The sequence below is a fragment of the Panthera onca genome, chromosome F2, assembly GCF_046562875.1.
Source record: "Panthera onca isolate mPanOnc1 chromosome F2, mPanOnc1 haplotype 2, whole genome shotgun sequence".
Lineage (NCBI taxonomy): Eukaryota > Metazoa > Chordata > Mammalia > Carnivora > Felidae > Panthera > Panthera onca.
Window position 1 is genome coordinate 8,557,261 of NC_138356.1, and position 24,612 is coordinate 8,581,872.

At 47.9% G+C, this 24,612-nt stretch overlaps 1 long non-coding RNA gene across 3 annotated transcripts; it reads left to right on the plus strand.

Moving 5' to 3' along the window:
* The first annotated feature begins 1,814 nt into the window (after positions 1–1,814).
* LOC132664078 (uncharacterized) lies at positions 1,815–8,665 on the plus strand. 3 transcript variants are annotated; one of them, XR_013553393.2, is made up of 6 exons: positions 1,825–2,665; positions 3,628–3,678; positions 4,726–4,870; positions 6,244–6,392; positions 6,674–6,923; positions 7,599–8,665. It is a non-coding gene; the product is annotated as an uncharacterized LOC132664078 (long non-coding RNA). The 3 variants fall into 3 exon arrangements; XR_009603422.3 differs by having other exon boundaries at positions 1,815–2,665; positions 3,628–4,870; XR_013553392.2 differs by lacking the exon at positions 6,674–6,923 and having other exon boundaries at positions 1,816–2,665; positions 3,628–4,870.
* The last annotated feature ends 15,947 nt before the right edge of the window (positions 8,666–24,612 follow it).

Consider the following 24,612-nt stretch of genomic DNA (forward strand, 5'->3'; position numbering starts at 1 on the left):
TCTGTCTCATTGGTGCCACATGGAGGGCGGTCCCAGCCTGCGGCTGCCACAGCCTTCGAGTTACCAACCACAGCTTGACGTTGTCGTACCTGTATCTTCTATCCGTCGCCGTTTATTTCATTCTTTCTTCCCTCCACCTTCATATATTTCCGGACCCCACTTAGCTGAGCCCTAGAAAGGCACTGGGTCTGTCGCCACCCTGGCCACAGCTACAGAAAACGCCAGAAGAAGTCCGAGTGGACAGGAACAGCGGGACGTCTCTCTCTGGGATTCCCTCCTCACCCGTGGTCCCCAGCCCAAAGCCACTCCTCTTGACTTCTCTTTACGTTATCCTAAGTATTCCCACCAGGGACTCAAGCACATGAGTTTTCAGAATTCCACTTAGGATAACACGTGCCTGGCATTTATCAAGCAAAGGGGAGAGACCACCAAGGAAGGAGCCATATAGAGAATAACTACAGTCATGGTCCCAACAAACAAACAAACAAACAAACAAAAAACGGGTTTCAGATAGTAGTGATCATATACCCTCCGCTCCCAGAGGACAAGCTCAGGGTCCCAGGAGTCACTGCCTCAGCTCTTTGCAAGTCTGTTGCGCCTCACCGTCCAGGGTGCACGCGACCAAGGACAACTAGACATGTGGGCGGTAAGAGCTCTAAGTGGAAAACACACACCTGATTTCCAACAGTTCCAAAAAAGAATCCAAAACATATTAGTATTTTTTATATCAATTGCGTGTTTAACGATAGGATTTTGGATGTTGGGAGATAAATAAAATATATGGTTAAAATGAAGTCCACCTTCTTTTTGCCTTCTTTAAGGTGGCTATTAGAACGTGAACACTGATACCTGTGGCTACTATTTTGTTTCCACAGGATGTGGCTTCTCAAATAATGGCCTTACCTCCTGCCTCGCGGGGAGCCTTCTCCAGGGGACTTGCTTAGTTCCTTACAACAGTCCAGGACAAAAGTTCTCTGTGTCTCTCACTTCCCATATTCCTCCCATTCGATTCTGGTCTTCGGTCTGGGACAGTCACCTCATCCACAGCCAACCAAACGGACCATCCTGATGGGGTAGGACCCTCTCCGATAACCAGGAGGATTGTATCTGCCCCTTACAGCCAGCTTCACCATCCAATAATCTCAGTCCCTACCATGAGAATTATAGATCCCCCTCATCATAACCCCTCATCCATCTCAGGTCTTTCCCAAAGAAAATGCAACATCCAGGATGAGCATTTATTGCGAAACTGGTAAGAGCCCCACCTTCCTGAGATGGTCTATGAATCTGGCCGTATCTACATGGAGGGTTCACAGATCTCATGGAATAACCTTTATTTTTTTAATTTTTATTTCTTTTTTTTTTGCCAGATGGAGGCTGTGGCCCGCCCAGCACCATAGAGCTGCGGGAAGGAAGTGCTGACCCCACCAGCCGGGTAGCTTGGTTTTAATCTTGTCTAGATTTCTATCTAATTCACATTCCTCTGCTGCCTACAAAAGAAGAACACTGACTTCACACACGTCCTTTCGAAGCCCATAAAGAATAATCCTCTTACCATGACTGACCCGTAGGATAAGACGTTCCCTGCCTTTTAGGGGTTACGATATACCCGCTAAGGGATGAAAGAGAGATAACAAAATCTGGGGACACATCTACGTGGGGCTGAACAATGAACTGGATGGACCCCAAGAACATTCCCGAGGTCAGCTCTATTTACGCCAAAAAATTTGATGAACAGATTAAATGCTCTCACTTTTCATTCAAATTTAGAGGCCCGGTATAAAGACAGCTATAGATTCATGGAAACGGTAGAGTTATCGGAAAGGGCTGTAGGATGCTAGATTTATACCAGCCGCTGATAATGCAGCACGGTCTGGGGGCAGTTCCTGGCGGCTGACGTCTGAGGAAATAGCCAGCAACACCCAACTGCAGATGGCTCCTGATAACTGGCCATCTCTTTTCCGAGTGGCCAGAAGTGTTATTTCGGGAGCACGACACAGAGCAGACCATCTGTTAAGGTTCCGGGGGGAAGCCTCAGTTGGTCATACGTGGCGAAGGCAGCCAATGAGGCAGAACTCGAGCACGGCCGTGGACGTGCCAGAGGTCGCCGAACCCCCCGTGCTGACCGCAAGGGAAGGGCTCCGAGCTCCAGGGATCACGGACACTCCGAGGGAAGGGGCAGAGGGCCGCTGGGGCGTCTGCTGGGCCTCTGCCAGGCCTCCGTTGTCCCCGTGTCTTGGAAACTGGGAAACGTGTTGTTTTGCTGTCTATTTTTGGTACCAGAGGACTGTGGCCTTTCCCGAACAAGCGTGTCTCTCGTGTTAACAGTGTGCGAGCAGACGTGCCCTGGGAAGGCTGGTTCAAGGCTAACGGGGCAAGAATTACAACACGCAGCGAGTAACTTGTAATTTAAAGCGAAGCCTGCAGATCTTCTCAAACCTTTATCCCAAGTGTGAAGTTTTGTTTTCAATGCTTGAAAGGCCAGAGTTGTCTTCGTAAAAAGAGACTGGGCCTCGGCAGGCCAGACCAGGGGGACGTCTGACCTCGGCCATCACTGGCCAGGCCCTGAAGGGCTCTGGCATTCACCTGCTCTCGTCTCCAACACGTCCCTCGCCCCGGAAAGTTCAGCGTGCACTTCATATGTCTTGCAAAGCAACAGCAATGGGTAAGTAAGCCATACGATACAAAAATACATGTATGCTGAAACAAAACCACTTCTTTCTAGATTTCTCTATGGTCAAATTTGGGGTAATTTCTCCCTTTCTCCCTCTCTCCCTCCATTCCTTTCTTCTTTCTTCTCTCCGTTCCTTGTATCTTTCCTCCCTCTCACCCCCCCTTTTTCCTATCCTTCTTGACCCTGCCCCTCTTTTGCCAGTGCTCTGTGCACCTACATTGTCTGCCTATTGAATAATCCCGATCTGGTGTCACCTTTGAATAATCACACACCCCCAAACTCTTTGACTTCCTGCACATCTCTTTATGGTTTTATCTCCCACGAATGTATCTACAGTGAGAACATCGTCTATTCATATCCCTCACCCCACATACAAGGACACTCTGTTCATTGGTTTCTGTAATCCCTAGTGTCTCTTGAGGTGGCACGATGGTCCCCTATCAGCTCTGGTGGCCTCTGACTAATATGTCCCAACCCATCACCATCTTTCAACAATAATAGACCAGGGAGTGGGGTCCCAATCAGGGGGCTCCACAACCACAGGACTTCCTTTCCTTTTCCTTCTCAGCATCTTGGAGGGTCTCTTCCTCCTTCCCCCCATTCTCCCCGAGCCCATGGCCATCCTCAGGACAAGTAGAGGGTACGTCAGTGCAAAGGGAAGATGGCTGCCCCTCCCCCAGTCACCTTCTCTCAGTCTCAAACCTGGCACATCACAGCATCCCTTTCCCTCAACTCCCCTCCCCACAGTCACTGTTCTGTAACTCATGCCGGAAACTTTTCTCCATCTCATGTAAATACAATGACCAGATTTTCCAGAAAGTTCTAATTTAAATTTTTCTGTTTGCCAAGCCCTAACTCCCATTTGAGGAAATATGGCCACTCGTCCAGTATGGAATATAATGGAAGTCTGTTGTCAGTACCTGTAAAAATAACTCTGATTTTGTCCTTTTTAGGGTCTAAGTAATTGTCGAGCAGCACAAGAAGGAGGGCGTAACAAAGTTAAGGTGCATGACTTTCACACTGGACTTCTCATACTTGCTTGAGAATCTGGAAAAAGCAGCAGACTTTGATTTCGGAAAAACACACAATGTGCAACATCAAACTGCCCTCCGCATAAATGGAGAGGACAAATTCTTTTTTTTTTTTTTTTTTTAGTTTGTTTATTTATTTTGAGAGAGACAGAGTGTGAGTGGCAGAGGGGCAGAGAAAGAGGAAGAATGTCAAGCAGGCTCTGTGCTGTCAGCACAGAGCCCACACGGGACTCGAACTCACGAAATCGTGAGACCATGAACCAAACCCAGTGGAAATTGGGAGTCAGATACCCAAGCCGCTGAGCCACCCCGGGGGCCCCAAGAGGACAGATTCTTTAATGGGAAGTATCAGAGAAGGTAACGACACAAAGGGAAAGCAGCAAGACCTTTTTGTTTCACTCATTAAAACGTTGACTCTTGTTTCACACCCACAAAGTGCTGGAGCGTTCTGGGCACTTTGGGAATGCAAAGCAAATATAAGGCATCCCTTTTTGCCATCCAGAAGTTCAGTGCAGTGAAGGTAGACACGCCTGCAAATCATTCTCTTTTGTTTTTTAATTTCAAAATCATCATAAACTTACAGGAAAGTTGCAGGTACAAGATGAAGACATTTTTCTTCCATCGCTTAATGCGAAGTTGCCGATCTGTCGTCCCAACTCTGATAACCATGTCTCTTATTTTCTGTATTCTGATGCTCTGACAGCTGGGGTCTTGCTGCCCCTGGAGGGGCCGCCCCTAGCAGGGTAGCCCGTTCCTAAAGATAACGAACAACCCGCATCGAGCATGCTTTTCAATGCAAACCAACCAAGCCAGAGTCCGCACCCATGATCTTCACCAAACACCTGATCGCCCCAAAGCAGGTACCAGACAAGAAGGACAGCTTCTCTGCCCGAGAGCCTACTGATAGTTCAAAACAGCCAATCCCACGCCCGCTCGCCCTGCCTCGCCTGTTCTTCCCATGGAAGCAAGAGTAAAAGCTCTGGTCTACATTTTCCCTTCACTCCCTCTGCTTCCTTACAGACACTGCTTCCCCTTGTGGGCCTGTGTGGGGTGCCACGGCGCCCGGAGACTATAACCAACTAGATAGATCTTCAATGGCGGTCTCTCGTTCCCGTACCTAAATGATAACAAAACCTGTTAAACCACGGTCATCTGCGACTACTTCGTGCGTACTTCCTACATAACTACAAAACAACTCTTAAATTTTAGAAATTAACACTGATACTGTTACTGCCATCCAGTCTTCAGACACCTTTTCAGTTTTGCCAGTCATCCCAGTAATGTCCTCTAGAGCTAAAGGATCCAGACAAGAATCAGACATCACGCGTAGCCGTCAGGCCTCTTTAGCATCATGTGGGCCGGAACAGCTCCTTGGCCTTTCCTTGACCTTCAGGACCTCAACACTTATTGAGATTACAGGCCAGTTATTTTGCAGGAAGTCCCTCGATCGGGCCTCTCTGATGCTTCTTTGCACGATTAGGCTCAAGTGCTGAGTCTTTGATGAAATGCCACAGAAGAGACGCTGTGTCCTCAGCGTATGCCTTCGGGTCACGATATCAGTTCGCTTCCTTACTTTGGTCACTTGATGAAATTGTGTCTGCCAGGCTTTTCCACTAGACGGTTACCCTTTTTCCCTTTATAATTTATAACCTTTTCGTGGAGGAAAAACTTTGAAACTATAGAAATATCCTGTTCCTCATCATACGTCCAATTTACATATTATCACAACTTCTTCCTTTCTATGTTACTCAATAGGCTACAATCTGTTACCTAGAACCCATTATAATTTGTTACTCTCATTATTTTATATTCAGATTGACCCAAATTTAACAAGGGTGTGCTTTTTAAAAAAAATTTTTATTAATGTTTGTTTATTTTTGAGAGAGAGAGAGAGAGTAAGCAGAGGAGGGGCAGAGAGAGGGAAGCAGGCTCCAGGCTCTGAGCTGTCAGCACAGAGCCTGACTCGGGGCTTGAACTCACAAACCGTGAGATCAACCTCAGCCAAAGTCGGACGCTTAACCGACTGAGCCACCCAGGAGCCCCTAACAAGTGTGTGCTTTTAAAAAGTGACCTCAGGGGCACCTGGGTGGCTCAGTCGGTTGGGCGGCCGACTTCGGCTCAGGTCATGATCTCACTGTCCGGGAGTTCGAGCCCCGCGTCGGGCTCTGCGCTGACCGCGCAGAGCCTGGAGCCTGCTTCCAATTCTGTGTCTCCCTCTCTCTCTGACCCTCCCCCGTTCATGCTCTGTCTCTCCCTGTCTCAAAAATAAATAAACGTTAAAAAGAATTTTTTTTTAAATAAAAAAAATAAAAAGTGACCTCAATTTCCTTCCGACGTGCCCTCGGACTTTTTAAAGTACTTCCTTGCTTTCTTTCTTAGTGAGGGTGGAAAAAGTACAAATGAGTAAAAAATCAATAGAGAAGGGATTTGTGCTCTAAAAGAAAAATCTGTCTTGCAGAGATGTTATCAAACATGATCGGCCTTCAATAGTACCTTTACAATTCTTTCCAGCCTCTTCTTGTGCTTTCCTTGCCCCAGCTCCAGAATTGACCGTTTCTCCCAGGAGTCCTGTATCTTTTGAGAGGATAATGGTATTGAGAAGTCAAGCCCCAGGCACTGGATGTGTTCATTTCCATGGGGGTGTTGCCGCTCCGGGCCTTCTTGGGGAGCAGAAGGAGGAAGCATCGGTATGTACCCGTATGCACATGTACACATCTGTGCACACACACACACACACACACACACGTTTTGTTCACATTTATTTCTCTGTCTCTATCTCTCTATCATACGATTCTGTCTTTGGAGAAGGATAGGATAGGGTGGATGATGCCAATAGGTTTGGGGTCCTGAGAAGGTTTTTGTTGTTGTTGTTGTTCCTTGGTTGGTTGATTTATTAGTACGCTAGGGCTACCATAACAAAATGCCACGGACTGGGTGGTTTCTACAGCAGCTATCTATTTTCTCACAGTTGTAGAGGCTGGAAGTCTGAGATCAAGGTGTCAGCACGGTTGGTTTCTCCCAAGGTCTCTCTCCTTGGCCAAAAGATGGTCGCCTTCTCCTGTGTCCTCCCATGGACTTCCCTCTGTGCATGTCTGTGTCCTGATCTCCTCTTCTTGAAAAGACACCTGTCACATCAGATGAGGGCCCACACCTCTGCCTTCGTTTTCACTTAAATACGTCTTTGAAGACCCTATCTCCAAATACAGTCACACTCTGAGGTACTAAGGGTTGAATCTGAGAGGGAGGGGGGTACAATTCAGCCTATAATAGTTAATTTACCAGAAAAATCAGCATGCTATTTGCCAAAGGTCTACACGTTCTAAATCTAGAGAACTCAAGCATCAACACAACAAACAGTAATGAAGATTTTTATTTTATTTTTATGTTAAGAGAGAGAGAGCAAGTGAGCAGGAAAGAGGGGCAGAGGAAGACAGAGAGAAAATTTTAGGCGGCTCCAAGCCTGAGGCAGGGCTCAATCCCATGGTCCTGGGATCATGACCTGAGCTGAAACCAAGAGTTGGGTACTCAACCAATGGAGCCACCCAGACGCCCCAGTAATGAAGACTTTTAAAAAGAAACAAACAAAAAAAAATGCATAGTTCCCCTCTTCAGTAGACAGGCTCTGTCTAAATTGGGATGAGCCAGTCTGCTCACGGCAAAGAAGGACGTCCTTCCCTTCTAGGCCTTTCGATAGCCCGTGGGGACTCTCTTCTCCCTAATATCTGTAGTTACACTCAGTTTCTCATTTTAACTTTACTTGTAATGTCCTTTAAAAAATGTCCTTTGAGAATTTAATTGGTTAAAAAGACATTTTTGAAGATTGACCCTCACGCTAAGCAAAAACAATATCAAGAAATTTCGATTTCTGACGAATTTCACTCTTTGTTTTACAGGATCATCAGTTCCACATGAAGCCAAAAGGTCCACTTTTTTTCCTTTTTTTCTTAACATCTAAACTGGCTTCGAATGGAGACAGACTTCTCCTTTACTTATTTCCATCTTACTTTTTTTACAAACTAGTATCCGTGAGCGTGCATTTTACGCTACGTAACACAAGGGTATGATTTGACCGTAGTTTCTTTTTGCCACGAGGGGTTGGCACAAAGCTTCTCTCTGCATCAGGTTCCGCTGCACCAGCTCGGCGAGGAGGAGTGTGCAGTGCCTGGGCTCAGGCCGCAGAGCTGGGCTGTTTGGGGCAAGACTCACGATCTTGCTGGCATGCCCTCTCCTGTGCCGTGAAATGGAAGAATTGCCCCCGTCAGGGCGCCTAGTGCCTGGAGAACGCTCAACAGTAAACAACTTCGTGCCGAATACTTGTGGGAATCAGAGCGAGAGAGTGTGGCCAAAAGCCCCCGCAACGGTACCCGCCAGCCCGAGAGAAGAAGCGAGAAAAGGGGCAGTAGAGAAAGAGCGATCGATGGCAAGCTTTATCATTTCTGGCGATGGGCCTTGGTGATAGGGTTAAGGAATTGGTGCAGAAGAGCGGAAGTCAAAAATTAGGGGAAATGCGACCCGTTTTCTTTAGATAAACCGTATCTTCAGATGAAGATGGCAGATTACACGGAGCATCACGCTTTTCCTTTGATTCCATTGTGCACCCCGGACGGGCATCCCGTCTTCAGACCCGGCTCTGCGTCCCCCTAAATCCCGGGGAGTCGTGCCTCCCTGGCCACCGCAGTAAGAAGCGGTCTTGGGGGACACACTCCCCCAGGGTGGCCGGCGAGCACCTTCCCGTGTGCATGAAAGTTCACTGAACTCGACCCCCACCCCCCACCCCCGGCCTGGTTCTTCTTCCCTTCCACCAGCAGCTCAGAGCTGAGCTGTCCACTAAGCTCTCCTCCACGCCGTCCGAAGGCACTCGTCCCCGGGCTCTGAATTAGACACGGCAGAAAAGAGTCTGAAAGGTCAAACGCAGAGTAGTTCCTCTTTCGGTATCAAAATAAAGCATTCCTTGCATTTCCCTGAAATTTCTTCTTCCTCTTCTCCCTCTTCTCCTTCTCCTTTGAGACCGTCCGGGGAGAATTTCCCACGAGCCAAGCTACGCTACATCCTCGACAGGCTGGGGCTCGGTGAGACCCCACTGAAGTCGCAGTCTGCTCATTTTAAAACACCAAGACCCGAAGTTTAGCGAGTCCGGAGGTTCCCGAGCTTGGGGCGCGCCTGGGTGGCTCAGCCCGTTGAGGGTCTGACTCTCGATTTCGGCTCGGGGCATGATCGCGGGGTCGTGGGAGCGAGCCCCTCTGTTCTTCCACACTTCCCACAGATCCTCGTGGCTGACCCACGTCTCAAAATTTCTTCCCCGGACATGACACTTCACATGCACACACACACACACACACACACACACACACACACACGCATATGTCTGTGTGCATGCAAAGCTATACACGTGCATCTAACACCCTGTACACAGAACGCCTGCATATCCGCATTCCTGCACAAACACACACGAACATCCTCACATCATGCTCCTACATACGTGCCCTTACCCGGCCCCCCCCCCCCAGCCCTGAGCACACGCACTCATCTACGCACACAAATGTCTTTACACATAATTACACCCTGAACACCCATCAGTGTACCCACCCTGACGCACACGCTCCCCTGCGTGCACACACCCTTACACACGTGCCAATACCGTTCCCACACACACACACCCCTGAACACACACTCTCCGTAGACACACAGACCTGCCCGCACATGCACACGCGCCCGGCCACTGTCAGAACACGGATGAAAGCGGAAGAAGCTAGGGTCACGTGTTATCCTTTTGTATTTCCAATAATGGGACCAAGGGAAATTTTCTCTCTGCGTTAATTTTTTTTTTAATGATGTTATTTGGCAATACATATATATGGAGAGGAGAAAGATCATTTCAGGTCATCCAGTCAAAAAGTTTTCGTGCTGAGGAGACATTTGAGGCAACCTAACTAAGACCGTGTCAAGAACTACACTCAGAAGACACCTTTGTGTGTCCTCATTTTGTTTTGCTTTTTAAAAGATTATGGAATTGAAAACATGGCCTTTGTTCTACCTTGTATTCGATTACCGGTGAATTTTTGCAATTAAAAAAATTTTTTTTTTTATTTTGAGAGAGAGAGAGAGAGGGTGTGAGCAGGGGAGGGGCAGAGAGAGAGAGGGAGACACAGAATCCGAAGCAGGCTCTGGGCTCCGAGCTATCAGCACGGAACCCGACGCGGGGCTCGAACCCATGAGCTGTGAGATCGTGACCTGAGCCGGAGTCGGTCGCTCAACCGACTGAGCCACCGTGGCGCCCCTGAATTTTTGCAATTTTAGAATACTTAAGTATTTTAGTTGAGCGCGTGCTATCCCAGCTTTGCAAAACAATGGTAAAACACAGAGATTCCATCCAGGGATACCGGCCTCGGACCATTTATTACCAGCAACTTACGGGAGCAGAACTTCTGGAGCTTTTGAGAGTGCAGATAGAAGGCTTGGCCTGGTGCTGCTTACACGTTCTGGGCTCTCCCCATCTACATGTCTGAGATTCAATTTCTTTCGCCTTGAAAACAACTAGAGTGGATACTTTTCTATTAGGACAAATATACCTTGTTACCCTCCAACCTATGTGTTAATATTTACGAGGAGAGAAGTACTGGGCACAATAAAACCATTTCCGATGTGTCAAGTTTTATAGTGAGTCACGCATCTGTCTAACCAGATAAATGTGACAGGACATCCTGTAGGCACCATGCAGTTTTTCCAATGCTTCTAAGTTTTTCTCCTTTTCTTTTCTTTTCTTTTCTTTTCCCCTTCTTCTTCTTCTCCTTCTCCTTCTCCTTCTCCTTCTCTTTCTCCTCCTTCTCCTCCTTCCCCTCCTCCTCCTCCTCCTTCTGGCCCTGCATGAGACCCAAAGGCAATCACACTGTAACCAAATACTAAAACATGTTATAAGTCTAGCTGCAGCTGTGTACAAAAAGAAAGAATTGTAAAGGAAAAAACAAAAAAGAAAGAGAGAATTGTAAAGGCACTATTGAAGGCCGATCATGTTTGATAACATCTCTGCAAGGCAGATTTTTCTTTTAGAGCACAAATCCCTTCTCTATTGATTTTTTACTCATTTGTACTTTTTCCACCCTCACTTCCACTCTTGCCATGTGCTATTGTTGTCTGGTTTTATTGGGAAATAAGGGACTTCTCTGAAAGGGAAAGGACACTTCATTTTGTTTCAGCAACATGCTATTTTATACAGAGTTCCCACATCGACTTTGGTTTTTACATAATCTTCCTGACGGAATGGTGACAGGATCGTCAGATCCGGTAGACAACAGATGATGAGCCACCAATGAAAATAATCACCAGAATAGCACAAAAAGTCAGCTAATATGTATCAAAAGGGTGAACAATTGAGAAGTTGATGAATCACTATTTAGGTTTTACTTACAGAACAAACTTTGTGGTTTCTTTAGCGAGAATAACAGTTAATAAACATTGATTGATTGAGTCGTATTTGGTTTCCACAAACGTCCTCAAATATCTGAAGCATTGTATTTCACACCAAAAAGTTATAATCACCCGTCTAACCCCAAGGATGATCACGCAATGAGTTAAACTTAATCAAACATTTAACTGTAGATATTAACATACACGTACAAAAGTAATGCACGACTTTGATAATTATTCTTTCTGCCGGTTACTGGCTGTGTGATACTGGGAAAGTGACCTAGCCTCTCCGAGCCTTACTTTCCTCATCTGCAACTTAGGGATTAACAACAGCAACAGCACATCCTTGTTGTGAGAAGTAAATAAAGCAGCATCCAGCAAGTGTCCTGCTCAGCACACGATGAAAACGAGATAATTACGGTAGGTCAAAAAGCCTGTGTTCCATCCTGGAACCATCAAGTTACTAGTTTGAGATCAGACAAGGTTTCTCTTTTCTGTCGCCCAACTTTCTTATCATGAGATGAAACAAAAATACGCATGTGGGGACACCCGGGGGGCTCAGTCCGTTAAGGCGTCCGACTCTTGATTTCAGCTCAGGTCATGATCTCGCCGTTCATGAGTTCGAACCTCACGTCGTCGGGCTCTGCACTCACAGTGTGGAGCCTGCTTAGGATTCTCGTTCTCTCCCTCTCTCTCTCTCTGCTCCTCTACCCCTCCTGTTCTCTCGCTTTGTCAAAATAAATAAATAAAAACTTAAAAAAAAAAGCAGGAGGGAGAGGGGAACATGGGTGAGGGGCACCGAGGAGAGCACTTGCTGGGATGAGCACTGGGTGTTGTACTTAAGCGATGAATCATGGGAATCTACCCCCCCAAACCAAGAGCACGCTGTATATACTGTAGGTTAGCCAATTTGACGATAAATGATATAAAAAAAACAAAACAAAACAAAAGCACGTGAAGCCTGCCGCACACTCCTGGCCATTGGAAGGCAGCTACTGGATTCCCTTTCCTGACCTTCCCTGGTGCTCTGACTCAATAACGGTTACAGCTCTCACGTCCACTCCATCATTAATCCTACAGCTAGTTCATTTAACCGGTTCAGCGTTGTTCACGTTAGCAAGGCCCTTGTTCCCCGGTTAGTGCGATGCGAAGCGTGTGAGATATAGAAACTGATTGAGAAGCTGGAAACAGCATCCACTTTTCAGAAATCTCATCGCATCTTTGAATGTCCCACTTCTTTTTTAAAAAAAAAATTTTTTTTAACGTTTATTTATTTTTGAGACAGAGAGAGACAGAGCATGAACGGGGGAGGGGCAGAGAGAGAGGGAGACAGAATCGGAAGCAGGCTCCAGGCTCTGAGCCATCAGCCCAGGGCCCGATGTGGGGCTCGAACTCACAGACCGTGAGATCGTGACCTGAGCTGAAGTCGGAGGCTTAACCGACTGAGCCACCCAGGCGCCCCTGAATGTTCCACTTCTTGACAGAGGAGTTCTGCCAACGAGCGTCTTGGACTTCAGGCCTGCTGAATCTTCCGGATGCTTCCATCGGAGCCTTCTCGGGGGCAGGGGGGCCCAATTCTCATTCCCGTTTCCAGACTCATGCCGCACATATGTCATGCACACACGTGTACACATGGATACAGTTATGGTCTCTTCAACCTCATTTAATAAACTGTCCTAAATTTGAATTTTTTTCTCCATCTGTCTGTAGCCTGACGTGTTTGATTATTCTAGCCTGACTGGTTAGCAGTCATGTCCTGAGCCCATTTCTTTAGAGCCCCCTTCTCAGAGGTCCGAAATCCAGGTACTGCTAGGGGACTAAGCACACATTAAAAATGATTTCTTTCAGCCATCTGCGTTCTCTCAGGAATGCGCCCTAAACAGCCCTGTACTTGAGCACTGTTCTAAACTTTCAAGTTCAGATCACAAAACACTCATATGTAAAGGAATTTTAGAAGATTCAGCTTTAGTTTTCTGGTCACCGGAAGGATTTCTTTGTTTCCATTTAACAGGAGCATCTAGTTGGACTGGTTTATAAGACTCCATAATAGTTGAAGGTTTAATCTCCTTAATATGAACAATCTACTCACTGCCTCTTTTGTATGCAGATCCCCCTCAAAGGATTTTCCTTCTTGAAATCAAAAGCTGCTTCCAATTGGTCTAAGCAAAAATATCGCTTTATACTGCTCACATAATTTCCCAGGTCACAGTGAATAATTTTCTCAGGTCAAATGCCCTGAACAGACAATAAAAGTCCTCCTAGTATGTCTTACCATCAAAAGCAGAGACTCTGAAACCTGAAAGTTCCTACGGATGCCATGCGGACCAGCCTCTAAGCCCAAAAGTGAGGAAACCAAGGTTTCACAGCTAATAAATGGTGAAGCCAGAGCTGAAACAGAGCTCTCATAATTCCTATGTGATGTTCTTTCTATCAAAGAACGGTTATTTTTATCACCAGCTTAAATCCCAGAGAACTTAAGCTTTAAGGATGCATAAAAGCATACGATTATTTTTATACAATTGATTTTTAGTGCACTGGAGAATGCATTGATCTCGCAAATATTCATTGAGCTGTATGTGTCTGGCATTGTGCTGGGCACAGGGATAGAAAGGTGTGGAAGACCCCGTCCTCAACCTAAGGAAGCTCGGGGTCCTCCTGGATCAGCCTGTAGAACACAATGTCGTCAGCCCCGTCTGCATTCGAGGCAGGGAATGCACAGATGAGGTGGGACATCACTGCAGACCAGTGGAGATCATGGAGAGAGTAGAATGCACCATGGTTCTGGATCCGAAGACCTGAGTTGAGTCCCAGCCTCCCATTCGCTAGTTATGTGGCCTTGAGCAAGTCTTTTCATTTCTCTGTGTGACATAATACATGCAATGTACCTCGACCAATGCCTAGTACTCCATAAGTACTAGGAGTTGAAAAGCAGAGGTAGAAATCACGCCTACCCTCTGTACCTCAAAAGACTTCTTACAGAGGTTGAATGAACCAACGCCTTCTAAAACCACTTGTAAAATATTATTATGTTTCTCTTACCACCATATTATCGTGACTACTATCTTACTCTTTGTTTCTTTCCAGTTCAAGCATTCCAACCACTTAAACGAAACCCACCCGTATGGTCCCAACCACCTTCCAAAACCCACAAAGACCAGAGTAAGGAGAAGAGAGTTTAAGGAAGAACTTGTGTTTCTGTGTGCCTGACCCCACTGGTTCCGTTATTTTTGCATTCACCAAGCTCCCAGAGAAGTTAGGTAGTAATTCCAGTCTTTAATTGTATCAAGAGGTTGTTTTTGTGTTTTGTTTTATCTTCACGGAGTTTATCGAAAGACTAGTCCATGTTTGTGATAAAGATATTAAGGATGACTAAGGATATTAATACTTTTGTAACACGTTGAACCATGTAAAATCGCCGATAGTTAACCATTTTTTGGACCTGTAAAAATGGCAGTTTCATAGGGTTCAACCTAGTATTTTATTCAAGAGCAGTGGTCATGGGAATGTTAGAAAGACTCACTCCCTCGATACACATTTAGCTGCAGATGGTTTCATGACATACACCTGAGGACGGCTTACAGCGATCTCTCAAGCAATGCATCTGGGATGAAACTAAGCCCGATGTCTAGAGTGCGACGCTGAGTGGAACAGTGGCCATCGCACTGGCTGGGAGTTAGGATATGCAGCCGGTAGAGCCCGCCGTGTGTTAGAGGAGTTGAGTCCCTGAGGCATCTCACAGAAGCTCTCTGAATCTCAGGTTCTCACACCGAGCCTAAGAAGCTATACCCGTTCCTTGGATGCAGGCGAGAAGAGTCTGGTCTCGCTCCCCATGAGGTGGAGACCCTGCCCCTGGCATGCCATGCCCTTCCAGACAAGAGTCTGTGAGTTCCCGCCCTCCTGGAGCCCCCTCCACCCATGTTCCCGGTACCACAGACCACAAAGTCCCCGCCTAGGTGTTTCTGGAAAGATCGGACGCTCAGGTCTCCTCCCCCAGGGAACACAGCATGGCAGCTCATGTCTCCCTAGGCCAAGAGACAGCCGTCTGCAGAGCCGCAGATAGCATTTCGATGTGAGGGTTAGGAAGGCCGCACTCCTGCGTGCAAGGCTGCTCAGAGTGAGGGGCAGAGGTGAGAAGAGAAGGGGTGAGTGGCAGCACAAGGAAGGGCCTTCAGCCAGCCATCAGCGGTCCTGGTATCGCCTCGCTCTGATGCACACTTCCCCGGGGTCTGAGAATTCCACCTTCCCAAGTCCTTCCAAGACGGTGGTGGTTAGTTTTGTGCGCCAGCTCGGCTGGGCCAGGTACCCGGACATCTGGTCAGACTTCACTGTGGAGTTTGCTGTGAAGGCATCTTTAAGACGAGACTAAAATCTAAATCGATGGACTTTGAGTAAAGCAGATGAACACGTGGATGGGCCTCGCTCAAGCACTTAAAGGCCTTAACAGCACAGACTGTGCTCCCCTGAGGGGCACCTGGGTGGCTCAGTCGGTTAAGCAGCCGACTTCGGCTCCGGTCGTGATCTCACGGTCTGTGAGTTCGAGCCCCGCATCGGGCTCCATGCTGACACCTCAGAGCCCGGAGCCCGCTTCGGATTCTGTGTCTCCCTCTCTCTCTGCCCCTCTCCCTGCTCACACTCTGTCTGTCTGTATCTCTCTCTCACAAATAAATAAACATTAAAAAAAAAAAAAAAAAAAGACTGTGGTCCCCTGAGAAAGGAGGACTTCTGCCCCCAGACTGCATTTGAACTTGAGCTGCAACGTCAACTCTACTCTTTCCTGGCGTCCAGTCTGCTGGCCAGCCCTGCAGATTTTGGACTTGCTGACCTCCATAATTACATGAGCCGATTTGCTAAAGTAAACCTCTCTCTCTCTCTCTCTCTCTCTCATATTGATTCTGTTTCTCTGAAGAATCGGAATTAATACAAAGGTTTATTTTATAAGGTAAGAGGCTAGATCATGTTTTATGTATCACTTGATGTATATAGACTAGATATATTAGACACATAGTATTTGGGCCGCTCAGGAGCAGTCCCACAAACATTAGGGCTGAGCCCGAATACGTCTGCAGTCCCACTTTGTGCAATTCAAGAGGTCCGAAAGTGTGTGCTTTAGCCATGTGTAGCGAGCCCTACATAGATGCTCATTGCTATCAGAGGGTCAAATCTTGGCATTAAAGCTACCGAGGACTCTAGAAAGGGGGTGGTGGGGGAGGGATGGGAACAGGCAGTAGGGCGCAGTGGGAAGGCCATAGGCTTGGTCAGCTAAACCCGAAGTCAGATCTTACCTCCATGTTTCAGCAGGGGTGAGTGATCCGTGTGACCTTGGAAAACTGCTTTTACTGGCCTGTGACAGCGTTCCCATCAAGCGTAAGCCGGAGGAAACAGCAGGGGTCTCAAATATTACTGAGAAAACTGTGTACGTGATGTGTCTAAGGGACTTGCCCCGCTCAAGAACCATCCGCTACTTTGAGAGGGCTGTTGCCACAAAGGACCACGAATGGGTGGTTCGAACCACAGAAATCTGCCGTCTCGCAGTTCTGGAGGCCAGAAGTCCAAGATCAAGGTGTTGGCAGAGTTGATTCCTGCCGAGGCTCCGGGGAAGGATCTGTGGTGTACCCCTCTCCTAACGTCTGCGGGTTTCCTCGCGACATTTCTCATTCCTTGACTCGTGCCTGCACCGCTTCGTCTTACGCGGCATTCTCCTGGCGTGCCGGCATGGTCATCCGGGTTCACGTTCTCCTTTTCTTTATAAGGACAGAGTCCTATTGAATTGCCCCCCCCCCTCCCCCAATGACCTCTCTTAACTTGGTTATCTGCAAAGATCCTGTTTCCAAACACTGCCACACCCACGGGCACTGGAGATAAGGACTTCAGCGTCTTTTGGAAGACACAGTTCAACCCAGAACAGGACCCACTGGCTGGTTTTCCCCATGAACCCAGGCAAAATGCTGCCTCTCTGGGTTCCGGCAGAGTGGTGGGAGCCTCTCGTGCCATACTGGCTCTTGAGCTGGCAGACTCACTCCCAGCCGCTGCTGCTGAAACTCACCATGCTCAGGGCTAAGAGTAGCAACAAGCAAGTCAAAACAGAAGAAATGGATCTGGATCCTTCATCAGGCATTCACCTTCTGGTGTAGGAGCTCCATGTAGATAAATACCTATATTAGAAGAAAGGTACGGGGGGCCCTGGGTGGCTCAGTCAGTCGAGCATCCGACTTCAGCTCAGCTCCTGATCTCACGCTTCGTGAGTTCGAGCCCCGCGTCGGGCTCTGTGCTGACGGCTCGGAGCCTGGAGCCTGCTTCGGATTCTGGGTCTCTCTCTCTCTTTCTCTCTCTCTCTCTCTCTCTGCCCTTCCCCCAGGTGTGCTCTGTCTCTCTCTCAAAAATAAAAATAAGTTTTTAAGAATTTAATAAAACAAAGAAAAAGAAGAAAGGTATAAAGCGACAAGTCAAGAAGAGCTAGAGGTGAAGTTTCGTAGGATTTTAAGGGCTGAACAGATGCAACGAATCTATAGAAGTGTTCGCGACTCTTGGATGAGGCAGCATTTGAACTGGCCCTTGAAAGATGGGTAAAAATTGGCCAGGTGAAGACGGCAGGGAGGGGAATGTGTGAAAAACAAAAACAAAAACAACCCAAAAAAAATGTGAAGTTATATGTCAGCATGAACTAAGCCGCATAAAAATATTCTGAACATCTTGTGTGTTTAAAGTATGAGTTGGCCTTCTTGTCCTTCCTTCCACCTCTTCCCCGACCTCATCCCATCACTTTAACCCTAGACGAGGAAAACTGAGTCACTTGACTGCCTTCACAGGACCTCATATGAGCTAGATGTGACTCACTTTGTAGATAAGCAAACAGGATCACGTTAAGTATCGCGTACCCGATCATCACAAAGGACCTCTTCTGATACCCTGGGGTCACGTCAATGAGCAGTTCAAGTTCAACATCACAGCCTTGAACCAAAGCTCTCCCACTGGGTGGTAAGACAAATACGTATACTCTAAAATTCCAACTTAATTCATGTGAATTTTTTCTCTTATAACTTTGACTCTGTTCTACAGTCAGATCTGAAGACTCCCTAAGTAAGAACTTCATAGGACAGTGTATTTTTAGGATAGTGGTATTCTCAGAGCTTAACAACAGCGAATCAAAATAAACAGGACTTTGGAGGAACACACACACGCACACACACACACGCACACACAAACTATTCAGATCAACCAAAAGACACACCCAAAGTCAGAAGAAAAAAAAATCATAAACCTACCCTGGAATGAACTCTACCTTTAAGAGGGCGGTTGAGATTTTACAGAGTGGCCTGTAAGGAATATTCTGCATTTTCTGGACATTTCTGGAGGTGGGGGCAAGCAGTGGAAAATGACCACAACAAGGCCGTGGAGGTCCCCCCTAACACTTCAGCTGAGCACTAGAGAGATATCACTAGCCTGGAGACAAGTCAAGGAATCGTACCAACACCTCTTTGTACATAATTAGAATCTGTTGCTCCCCGTGGAATACTTGGCCGAGCGGTGGTGGCCATTCGCGCCCAAGAAGTGGTAATACCCAGACCAGGCTACCAGGCTGGCTGTACAGAGAACTGGGTGGGGGGGGGGGGTGGGAGGGGGAAGGGCGGGGGGTGGTTAGCTGATGCCTCCCACCAGGGTGCAAAGCAGAAGCAGCCTTTGAAGCTAAATTCATCCGCAGGCAGCATAGACCGAGGAACAATTTCCAAGATGGTCACCAAACTACATACATACATACTTACGTACATGAAAACGACACAACGTTGGTCACTGCAGATAAAGGATATAACCGGAATGTAAAATCGTTATCAGCGTTGCACGAACACCCTCCTCGGGCTAGGTCTCCGCACGACAGCTGGTTTTCTGGGGGAACCGTATCCAGCCATGCCATGCCGTCTTGCCGCTGGTCCGTGAGAGGTGATGGCATTCGCCAGACCCCAGAGGGCCAGTTCACCATGAAAGGCTCTGAGGGACAATTCTGTCAACACGGAGTGTCGCAGAGCTCTGAGAAGCAGTTCGGGTTTGTTTCCTTTCTGGGAAAGGGGTGCAAACACCCGTGGGCACCTCATTCGTGTTCACGATGTAAACTATTTTGCTGTCATGTCTGTGCCAGCAGACAAGGTAGCGGCACGGTCCCAGGGGCCTCAGACACGACGCCCTGTTAGCACCAGGCGGCAGTGAAGGCTCCCCATGAACACGAGCAGCTGTGTTGTGACAGCTGGCCCCGAGTGCGTTTCTCAGCACGCGCGTCTCCTGGGCCCGTGAGTTGGGACACACACACACACACACACACACACACACACGCACTCGGGCCCCTTCCTAAAAGACCCACAACGACATCGCTACCTGGAGCCTCTGGGACCAGGTTCATCTCAAGATCCCCGAAGCAATTTAACCATGAAAACTTTTTCATGCGACACCTATTCATATCTAACAGTTTGAGAAATCCTGCTTTGCGGTAATTTACGCACAAATAACGTTTTATGGAAAATTTTTGTAGCCTGAAAGAGTTCATATGAGTTTTCGTTTTTCTTTATTAATTCCCTGGTGTCCATAAGCATTTGTGCTAAAGTCCACCCCCTGCCCCCAATTTATGTGTGTGTGTGTGTGTGTGTGTGTGTGTGTGTGTTGATTTTTTTTTTTTTTTTGATGCTTACCGTTATACTCACACGCAGGTGTACAAGTGATTCTCTTCTAGATGGCAGTCCTGGGAGTGGGGGGAGGACCTGGGGGAGGTTGTGACTGTTAGGACAGCCGGTTTCCGGGTGGGGGGGGGTGGGCGAGCCCTCTTCTGGACACACTCACAGCATGGTGGCACCAAACCCACGCAGGTGGCCTTTGCTTTCTGGAGGCAGAAGAGGAGGAGAGCTTAAAGGAAGCTAGAGGAAGCAGCGGGCGGCCCGATGCACGGCCACTGGGCATCGAGGGCACTCCTCATCCGTCCGCACCCCAACCCGCTTGAGCGGGGTGCTGCCCAGTTCTGGGAGTGAGGTCGCTGGCCTTGGCTGGCCCATCGAGACTGGCCCCCCTCCCCTGCCCGCTTTGTGAAATGGCTTCTTTCTTGCTGGGAACACTAAAAGTGACTAGTGGGGCTGCATCACCCAGAGGAAATTACGTTACACAACCAAGCTTTCGAGATCAGTATCTGTACCAGGCACCCCTGGACTTCCAGAGAAGCAAGCCAGGTTTGTCCCAGGTAAGGGGGAAGGGGGAGAGGGGCGAGGGCAGGGTGGGAGGGAGATTCTTTTTTGCAGGCTTTCCTACCCAGCACCTCCCTCAGGTGCTGCTTCCAAACACTTCTTTCCTGCAAGACGTCCTGGGCACCAGGTGACCCCTGGCCATCATTCCCGACCGCCACCACCTTCATCCAAACCGCCAGCCTTAATGCCAATAACACCCCAGGCAAGCTCTCCGATTAAACTACATCATGGGGCGCCTGGCTGGCTGAGTCAGAAGAGCATGCGACTCTTGATCTCAGGGTTGTGAGTTCAAGCCCCACGTTGGGTGTAGAGATTATAAACAAACAAACTACATCATGAAGCTGCTCTGAAAATTAAGTGGTTTTATGCTTCTTCTTCTTTTTTTTTTTTTTGATCCTTGCTACTTGTTTTTCCAAGGCTCTCTACTTCCTTCGACTGATGCAATCCAATTTCAGAAGGTTCTTTCTGTCCCAAAGTGATAGGATACCTCATTTCTGCAGACATTACAGAGATAACTGACTCAGGCAAGAATCATCAAGGGACGCTAAGCTAGTGGGTAAAAGTTTGATGAAGTATAGGAAACTTCCTTACATAGTTTGTAGGGAGCAAGCTATCTCCCTACAAGATATTGATTAATTATAAAAGGAAAAATCGTGACTCTGGAATGGAGAAACTAGGCAGACACCCCCTTAACTAAGGAGATCATGGGCACTGCACTTCAATGATGCCTTCTGCCCGAAATGCACAGCCCGAATCTAATTATGAGGAAATATCACATAAACCCAACATGCAGCATGATCTGGAATTTTCTTTTGCTATAAAGTGTATTTGTGGGACATCTGTCAATATTTGAATGGTCTACAGATTTCTTCTTCTTCTTTTTTTTAGGTTTATTTCTTTTGATCGGGGGCAGAGGGAGGGGCAGAGACAGAGTCGGGGAGGGAGAGAATCCCAAGCAGGCTCTATGCAAGGCAGAGCCCGATACAGGGCTCAAACTCATGAACCGTGAGATCACGACCTGAGCTGAAATCAAGTCAGACGCTTAACCGACTGAGCCACCCAGGAGCCCCGGAATGGTCTGCAGATTAATTAACAGTGTATCAATGTTCGTTTCCTGATAAGAGAATGTTTTTAGGAAATACGCACTGAGGAATTTAGGGGTAAAAGGGCATCGTGTCTGTAACTTACTCTGGAGCAACGGTTGAGAAAAATTTGCGGATTGATAGAGCACAAACATGGTTAAATGTTAATGGTTGGAGAATCTGGCTGAAGGATAGATAGCGATTCTTTGTGGCTATTTTTGGAACTTTGCTTCAAGTCAGAAATTTTGAAAAACTAAGTACATGAGTTCGTAGATATTATAAAAACCTCTACAATTAGCACTGGGGGCAGGGCTGATACCAGAGTGAGGAGATCAGCTTGGTTTGAGGGCCTAGATACCCTTGCTAAAGATCAGAAGCTATGGAAGGAGGGAATATGGCACCGACTGGGGGCCTCGTCCTTCTGAGAGAAAACTAAAATGAAGTCATAACCAATTCTCCCTCTTACCTCGGGACAGTCCCCCGTAGACCCCCCCCACCCCCCCACCCCCGCCGCCAAGCCCTCCATATGACTACATGAGACTTTTTAAAAAAAAGTCATTAAATTAAAATTTTTTTAAAAAAAAATTTTTTTTTAATTTTTTTTTTTTTAACGTTTATTTATTTTTGAGACAGAGAGAGAGACAGAGCATGAACGGAGGAGGGGCAGAGAGAGAGGGAGACACAGAATCTGAAACAGGCTCCAGGCTCCGAGCCGTCAGCACAGAGCCCGACGCGGGGCTCGAACTCACGGACCGCGAGATGGTGACCTGAGCTGAAGTCGGACGCTTAACCGACTGAGCCACCCAGGCGCCCCACTAGCTCGGTTTTTAAATAACTTCTCATTCAGGTAGTTTGGTTATCCCTTTGTAATGTAGAAGAATTGAGAAGGACTCGGCCCAGATTCAGCCACGTGTGCTTTCGGGCACACCGGCGGGGTTTCTGCGCTTTGCCGACTGAGAAGCCCAGACTTTACAGAAGGTATTGGAATCCAAGGGTACAAACTTGGGCTGCGAGGTCAGACGGACAGAAGGGGTTTGAATCCAGCGTGTGCCATCTCAAGGTGAATTAGGGTGAGTCACCTTCCTCCTTTGAGGCTATTTTCCTACCTACCAAACATAGAAAATAAAGCCGGCTTGTTGTGAGGACCGATAGGAGGCTTTAATATAAAACAACCTGCCCAGTTCCTCCCGGGTTGTTGTGACAAAAACCCTTTGTAAAAACCCTCTGGATCCCTCCAGCAAAGGGAGTCCTCTCCTTGCTGCAACTTTTCCAGGTTTTTTTTCTGTTTTAAGTTTATTTATCTTGAGAGAGAGAGACAGAGACAGAGACAGAGACAGAGAGAGCCAGCGGGGGAGGGGCAGGGAAAGAGCCAGCGGGGGAGGGGCAGGGAGAGAGAGAATCCCAAGCAGGCTCCACACTGTCAGCGCAGAGCCAGATGTGGGGCTCGAACTCACGAACCGTGAGATCGTGACCTGGGCTGAAACCAAGAGTCGGATGCTTAACCGACTGAGACACCCAGGCGCCCCTCCAGTTGTTTTTATGTCAATGGGTGCCTGACATTATAAATAAGCAATTTAATTAAGTAGCAACTTAGAAAAAAATGAGTGGAAAAGTTGTTTCTATGTAAACTAAGCTGAATATTTGGAAACGGTCACAGGTAAAATGGTAAAAGCAGGGGCACCTGGGTGGCTCAGTCAGTTAGGCGTCCTGACTTTGGCTCAGGTCATGATCTCCTGGTTCGTGGGTTCAAGTCCCGCGTTAGGGCTCTGTGCTGACAGCTGGGAGCCTGGAACCTGCTTCGGTTCTGTGTCTCCATCTCTCTCTCCCCCTCCCCCACTGATGCCCTGTCTCTTTCTCAAAAATGAATAAACATTAAAAAAAATTTTTTAATGGTAAAAGCAAATAATTCTGCTGATTTAGGAATGATTTAGGTGTGAGTGAAGCGGCTGTAGAAGGCAAGAGACTGGGGGGAGAGATGGCTTCGGGAGTCTTTCCTCTGCTTCCACAAACCTGTAACGGGAAACCAGAGATGAGGGCCCATGGGTGTGGGTTAGGGAAGAAAGAGGATACAGAATGCCCAGGCGGGGATTCACAGAGGAAGTGCCGTAGCATCACATGAGAGATTGGTAGGGAACGAACGTGAATTCAACCTTAAGTTCAAGTGAAATATTTAAAAAAAATTTTTTTCTTAACGTTTATTTATTTTTGAGACAGAGAGAGACAGAGCATGAATGGGGGAGGGTCAGAGAGAGAGAGGGAGACACAGAATCCGAAACAGGGCCCAGGCTCTGAGCCGTCAGCACAGAGCCTGACGCGGGGCTCGAACTCACAGACCGCGAGATCGTGACCTGAGCCGAAGTCGGCCGCTTAACCGATTGAGCCACCCAGGCGCCCCTCAAGTGAAATATTTAAGGCACGTGTACATCACTTTTATTATTTCCCCACTTTAAACAGCTTTTTTGATTCATCAGTCCCCAGTGCGTCAGGGGAGAGGCCTTCTGGTGCATTTGATCCGGAACGCTGGCGGTAAGTAGACACCCGTTTGTCTGGCAGCTACGCCCCGTGTCCTCCCAGGGTCTTGGTTGGAGCTTTTTCCCAGTGGTTCCCACCCATCTTGGCCTCTCCTCGGCCCCACCTGGGGAGCTTCAAAGTCTCTCTCACTCCACCCCTTTGATGTAATGACCGGAGTCGGGCCTGGGTAAGGCGATTCCCAGGGCTTCCAGGGCTGGGCACCGCTGTGCTGTTTGCTACATGGGCCTTGGTCTGCGGCCGTGTCTGCAAGGGTCAGGTGGACCGTCTCGGCCTCCATTCTGCCCCTCCCCACCAAGCCAAGCAGGGCGCTGGTGCAGACAGTCTGTACGAGTCTCTGGATTGTCTGCAAGAGTCTGAGCCTCCGGAGGGCGGCTCCCGGAAGAGTGAAAGGGACTTGGGACAGTCCACACGGTGACGGCGGGGTGAGCTGGGGGTCAGAGGGCAGGTGAGCTGACACGGAAGCCCGTGCCGAGGATGCCCGATCCCCGCTCCAAGTGCCACGATCGGGCGCGTGATCTAGATGGTGTTGAGGGAAAATTTCCTTGAAGTCAGGCATTTCATTTTCCGACCAGCGGATAACAGGATGTTCTTCCGCACCATCGATTCTCATTATTCCTAGCAGTTACGGTCTATAAAGATGAATGAATCAGCCAATACCCAACCACTGCTCC